This window comes from Budorcas taxicolor, chromosome 6, assembly GCF_023091745.1.
Source record: "Budorcas taxicolor isolate Tak-1 chromosome 6, Takin1.1, whole genome shotgun sequence".
NCBI lineage: Eukaryota > Metazoa > Chordata > Mammalia > Artiodactyla > Bovidae > Budorcas > Budorcas taxicolor.
The window spans coordinates 26,481,029-26,488,340 of NC_068915.1; positions in this window are offsets into that span (position 1 = coordinate 26,481,029).

A 7,312-nucleotide genomic window follows, 5' to 3' on the forward strand; every position below is an offset into this window, starting at 1 on the left:
TGTCGTCTGGTAGAAAAGCAGCACTGATATTTTGGCATCAGCTGGTGACTCAGTTATCCTCTCCATTCACTAGGTCTCTCTTTCTGTCTATTTTGCTTGATTCAGAACCAAACAAGCATTTGTTGAGCCTGTATTCTATACCAGGCTGTGTGCTGGATGTGGGGACACCGGAGCACAAGGCACAGCCCCTTCCTGAAGAGACGTGCAGCTCTCAGAGTGAGGGCTGCTGGTGGATGTGGAGGGAAGGGGGTTCTCGTGGGAGAAAGACCTGGAGTAAGGATTCTGGGCACACGTTGGGGTCAGAGAACACAGCTGTGTTCTGGCTGGAGTCCACAGACTGCAGGAAGGGGAGTGTAAGAGATCAGATCAGGCAGGAGGGTGGGACCATATCACGTGTTAGGAGTTGTGGCTTTCACAATGAGGATCCTACGGCAGGGGTGTCAGAAACCATCCGTTGCCTGCTGCACCACCCCAGCTGTTGCCGTGATGAAGCTGGGCAGAGGAGGAGCCATGCCTGCCACAGCTCTTCAAGGACAGCTGGTCTAACTTGGGATGTAAGAGGCCTGCAGATCCTGAGATGCCTGAACCAACCGTTGTGAGCCTACACTGGTGGTAAAGGACAGTTTGGTCATTTGGATGTGGAAGCAGTCAATAAATAGAACCTGGAAGGTGTGTGCTCTGACTGGGATAAGAAATGGTACATCGTGCAGATGTTCACCACTTGGATGGCCCAGCGATCTTACTTCACAGATGTGGCAGGGTAGAACCTCTGCTGACTTCTTTATGAAGAAGTCTATCAAACAAATGTTGACAATGAAAAACCCTGTTAAAAAACCCCATCTACCCAGTCTCCCTGCCTTTAGGCTAATAAGGAATTGTCTCTATTTGACTAATGCGGGCAATGAGGCTAAAGTGAAGTCGCTCAGTCGTGTCCAACTTTTTGCGACCCCATGGACTGTAGCCTACCAGGCTCCTCTGTCCATGGGATTTTCCAGGCAATAGTCCTGGAGTGGATTGCCACTTCCTTCTCCACGGGATCTTCCCAACCCAGGGATCGAACCCAGGTCTCCTGCACTGTAGACAGACGCTTTACCGTCTGAGCCACCAGGGAAGGCAATGAGGCTAAGAGACGTTAAATGACTGTCCTGAAGTCACACAGCTTCCATGGGCCTTGTTGGAAGCATGAAGCATCTCCCAAAAGCACATCTTTGATATGGCTTTGTTCTAAAAGAAAGGGTCAATATGAGTTACAACAGGATTTTTCTAACCTAGTTGACCATTACATTTCATAAATAAGGACAATCACAAATATTTTAGTATTTCTTTTAATATATTTGCACCTAGATCAAAGGATAATAATCTAAACAGAGAATGTTTAGATTTCATTCATTCATAAGCACACATTACATAGAAAGCATGGGGCTAGGATTCTTCAGAGAAGAATATATAGTACATGCTTTCTCTTCTACTTGTACGCACACTAATATAATCCTAAATTGAGTTCTGTATTCCATCAACGTAATAAAATCTATCCATTTTGACATTGGGCTGCTCGTTATCCAATTTAAAGCAAAGGTTTTTTTTGTGTTTTTTTTTTTCCAATTAAGAGTTTTTTAAAAGTAGTTTTAGATTCACAGAAAAATTAAAGGTAACGAACAGAGATTATACCCTGTTCTTATATGGACATAACTTCTGTACCCCACCAGAATGATATATTTGTTATAACTGATGAACCTATATCACTATTGTTACCTGAAAACTGGGTTTTCCTCTTGGTGAGTTTTGAGCCAAAAGGTGCAACCAAGCCAAAGATCAGGAAAAAGACTTGCAGCAAGTAAGAACACTGAGGCTCTTTCTCAAAGCAGTGTCTTCCTGAATGGCAAAATTGGGGAAGTTTTAAGCTAAGGTACATCCACGTACATGACGCAGCTTGGGAGGTCCATAGAGTCCAAGGTTTAGTTGATTGAAGTCACAAGGGTCAGAAAAGGTCAACACTGTCATCCCTTAGGTTCAGGATGATCTGGTCGAGGCTTGAAGCTAACCTTTACCATTGGAATAGAACTGGGAATCTTTACAACTGATTTATTATCTTTGCTGCTGCTACTTCTCTTTCCTGATTGCATTAATTACCAAGGCCTATTCAACGGCAAGTGTTGAGGCTTAGCTCACAAAATGACTTAGGCCCAAAATGCCTTCTCTTACATCAAGAAAGCTATATGCCTAGTTCTCTTGCTCTGGGAACCCCCTATCACATCTGCTTGCATTATCACTCAAAGTTCATAGTAAACATTAAGCTTTACTCTTGGTTTTGTCCAGTCTATTGGTTTGAAAAAATGCATAATGACACATACCCATCATTATGGTATCATATAGAAAATTTTTACTGCCCTAAAAGTCCTTTGTGCTTCACCTATTCATACGTCCCCAATCGCAGTTCTTGGCAATCAAAGGTCTTGTTACTGTTTCAATAATTTTGCTTTTTCCAGAATACCATATGGTTGGAATGATATGGTATGTAGCTGTGATACTGTGATTTGTAATAAGTAATATATATTTGGTCTTCATTGAATTTCTATCACAGGGCTCCTAAAACACTTGGAATTTGCTAAGCCAGAAGAGCGACAAACGGGTCTTTTATTATGTCAGTGAGATGGCCTGTGGACTGCATCTAAGACTGATTGCCAGGAGAACCAACCATGGGCTGAGACAGCTGGAGCTTTTAGTGCTGCCCCTGACCTCCAGGGAGGGGAGAGGGGCTGGAAATTGAGTTCAGTCACCAATGATTTAATCAGAGGTTCGGTGACAGATGATTTGATCATTCATACCTATATAGTGAAGTGAAGTGAAGTGAAGTCGCTCAGCTGTGCCCGACTCTTTGCGACCCCATGGACAGTAGCCTACCAGGCTCCATCCATGGGATTTTCCAGGCAAGAATACTGGAGTGGGGTGCCATTTCCTACTCCAGGGGATCTTCCTGACCTGGGGATCGAAGCCAGGTCTCCCGCATTGTAGGCAAACGCTTTCAGTTCAGTTCAGTTCAGTTCAGTCGCTCAGTTGTGTCCGACTCTTTGCGACCCCATGAATCGAAGCATGCCAGGCCTCCCTATCCATCACCAACTCCCAGAGTTCACTCAGACTCACGTCCATCGAGTTTGTGATGCCATCCAGCCATCTCATCTTCTGTCATCCCCTTCTCCTCCTGCCCCCAATCCCTCCCAGCATCAGAGTCTTTTCCAATGAGTCAACTCTTCTCATGAGGTGGCCAAAGTACTGGAGTTTCAGCTTTAGCATCATTCCATCCAAAGAAATCCCAGGGCTGATCTCCTTCAGAATGGACTGGTTGGATCTCCTTGCAGTCCAAGGGACTCTCAAGAGTCTTCTCCAACACCACAGTTCAAAAGCATCAATTCTTCAGTGCTCAGCCTTCTTCACAGTCCAACTCTCACATCCATACATGACCACAGGAAAAACTATAGCCTTGACTAGATGGACCTTAGTCGGCAAAGTAATCTGCTTTTGAATATGCTATCTAGGTTGGTCATAACTTTCCTTCCAAGGAGTAAGTATCTTTTAATTTCATGGCTGCAATCACTATCTGCAGTGATTTTGGAGCACAAAAAAATAAAGTCTGACACTGTTTCCACTGTTTCCCCATCTATCGTCTGAGCAATTCCGATGTAATTACCAACATTTGCTGTTGTTAGTGTTTGATCATTCTGAAAAGTGTACAAAATTTTATCTGTATCTATATGTTTATGTATCTATTTATTTCCAATGGTTTAGTGGCAAAAAGATAAACCTAGGAATCTAATGAGGATCCCAGCCCCATTACTTCCTAGCCATATGGCCTTGGGTAAACTACTTGAAGTCTCCATTTCCTAAGTGAAAGAGGAGTGAAAACGTTGGCTTCAAGCTCAACATTCAGAAAATGAAGATTGTGGCATCCGGTCCCATCACTTCATGACAAATAAATGGGGAAACAGTGGAACCAGTGGCTGACTTTATTTTTCTGGGCTCTAAAATCACTGCAGATGGCGATTGCAGCCATGAAATTAAAAGATGCTTACTTCTTGGAAGGAAAGTTATGACCACCCTAGACAGCATGTTAAAAAGCAGAGACATTACTTTGCCAACAAAGGTCCATCTAGCCAAGGCTATGGTTTTTCCAGTGGTCATGTATGGATGTGAGAGTTGGACTATAAAGAAAGCTGAGCACCGAAGAATTGATGCTTTTGAACTGTGGTGTTGGAGAAGACTCTTGTGAGTCCCTTGGACTGCAAGGAGATCCAACCAGTCCATCCTGAAGGAGATTAGTCCTGGGTATTCATTGGAAGGACTGATGTTGAAGCTGAAACTCCATTACTTTGGCCACCTGATGTGAAGAGCTGACTCATTTGAAAAGACCCTGATGCTGGGGAAAGATTGAGGGCAGGAGAAGAGGACGACAGAGGTTGGGATGGTTGGATGACATCACCAACTCAATGGACATGGGTTTGGGTAAACTCCAGGAGTTGGTGATAGACAGGGAGGCCTGGCGTGCTGCGGTTCATAGGGTTGCAAAGAGTCAGACATGACTGAGCGACTGAACTGACTGAAACAGGCCATGGTAATGGAAACCTCATTTTGAAAATATTAAATAAAGCAACATGTGTAAAGCACACAGCAGTGTCCAGTCACATAGCAAGCACTTAATGAATACACATCCTTGCCTTCTCCCCTCGTAAAACATATGGTTCTGGTCACAGTCATCTCACTCTCACTCCCTCTCTCTCTCTCTTTTTCTTTTTTTTTTTTTTGGTAAAGTACCTTGTATTATTATTATTTTAAATTAATTAATATTTACTTATATTTATTTTTGGCTGCGCTGGGTCTTTGTTGCTGCTTGCAGGTTTTCTCTAGTTGCTGTGAGTGGGAGCTACTGTCTAGTTGCAGTGCTCAGGCTTATTGCTGAGGCTTCGCTTGCTGGAGAGCACAAGTTCTAGGGTGTGTGGGCTTCAGAGTTGTGCTCATGGGCTCAGTTGCCTTGTTGAATATGGACTCTTCCCTGACCAGGGATCCAACCCATGTCCCCTGCATTGGCAGGCAGATTCCCAACCGCTGGACCACCAGGGAAGCTCCTGGTCACCTCTCTTTATTATGACAACACTTCTCTATTATCTTACCATTATCTCCTGTCAGTTACTAACATGACTAGACTTAACCTTCTGATTTTTAAGGATACAGTTTTAACTTTATTTACAGAATAATGATGAACTTAAAGCTATTGCCTTTTGTTTTACTAGGGGCTACACAACCCATAGAATATAACTTAAAGCAGTATAGAAACTAATATTACCGGCTCTTTTCATGTAGTGTCCTTTTAAATGAATTAATGATCAAATTCTCTAATCTGAAGAAACTTGTAGATTATTAAAAACCCACCAAGTAATAATATATTGTCCTGATGGTTTACAGATTCCGTACTTAGATTACCTATCCAGAAACATTAGAACTGAGACTTAGGTTTCTGTTTCTAAATGTGATAACCTTCAAAGGGAGATTATTAAGCTGTTTCCCATTAGGAACGTAGCACATAAATAAGTTATGCCCACATGCAGAATACCTCCCGTACAAGAACTGCAAGAGACCCACCAGAAGCATTGCAAAACTTCCATAATTAGAACAAAGCACTGGGACAAGCAATGGTGGTGGTAGAGGAAGGGGGAGCAAGGAAGGAAACAGAACTTAAGAGAACTGGTTCAAACCTCAGTCAAAAGAATTAGGAAACTGGAAACTCGATGGTCCAAGCAAGATTTGCCTTTGTTTATTTCTCCAATAAAAGTAAAGGAAACCATAAACAGTGGGAAAATTCCTTCCACCTCCCCAAGGGGAGATAGAAGGGGCCTAGGAAGGCTGTCACCCAGATTTATAAATAAGAAACTGAAACAGAGCCAGTTTTCCTGCCATCAAAATGTGAGCTCTTTCAGATGTAGCTAATGATGGGCACATTGAGCTAGGACAACTTAAGTTTAATTCCGGAGCACACACATCAAATGCTTGGTTATCTTTATCCTACTCTTCTGTTATTGCCATAAATGATGTAAATAGTACATTCTCTCCTTTGGGAAGAATAACAGGAGTGACTGTGGTTTGTTTTCTTAACTCTTCTGTTTGTGTTGATACACTTGACCAAGGAGAAATCTGCCAAACGTAATGTGTAAGCGATTCAATGTGCAGCTTGAGGCTGCAAGTTGCTTGAGGAGGAGGACCATTATGGTGCTCTCGTTTTTACATCCTTCGGTTTCTAGCTTGTGGATGTGGGGGAAGGGTCCACAGAACCTGGCTTTCAAACGAGAATTAGGGAAGGGTTCCTAGAGGCCTGAGACTGACCTCCTCCCAAGGACCAGAGAGAGCTGTTCCCATCGACTGGAGGAGGCAAATTTAGATGTGGAGTCAGAGGAAGGGCCCTCCCTCACTGTACACCTCTCAAGCAAATTGCAGAGAGAAGGTAGTAATGAATCCTTCAAGGAAATCCTTTTGTGCATCCTAGGTATGATAATATCCTGTATGCATTAAACACTTAGACTGTCTTCCACTGGCATTTCTGCCTTGTTCCAGCATGTGACTAGCTGTGGATCCCGGGACCACCATGGCGGATGGACACCCTCCCTTCCCTTCCTCACCCCTCAAAACGTCTATCTTTTGGGCTCTTCTCCTTCCATCTTTACTCTTCTTTTCCTTCCTCCTTGCCCTCCTTTTCTTACTCACTCATCAAATCAGCATTGTCATCCACTGTTTTTCACTTAAGATGCATCTTCATAATTATAGACCGTCATTACCCAATTGGACTTTCGAGTGGTCTTAACACATCAATAGGTCAATGGCAGTCAAAGCAACTGTGATAAATTAGTCATTTAGTTCAGTCATAGTACCACTTCTAGTGGCAAAAAGAATAAATTGTGCCATAATACTACTAGTATTACCTACTAGGATTTTTTGAGACCCAAGTGCCAGAGAGGCAATGTGCTAGGTATCTATATATATCCAGGCCTCACACCACCCGACTGACTAGCTACAGTTATTCCTTTATCACATGTGGGAAAACTGTGGTTTAGAAAGAAAAATGAAGTCACTTACCAAAGCTGCAGTTGCTCAGCTAGTAAGTGATGGACCCAGATTTGAACCCAAGAATTTTGATTCTCCAACTTAGACTCTTACTTATTATGCTCCCCTGCATTGCTTCCTCTAAGGAGAATAAAGGGTACCATTCTTGTCTTATTCCCTTGAAGTTTCAGTTATTTTGTGTTCAAAGATCTTGTCACATCAGTTTTTT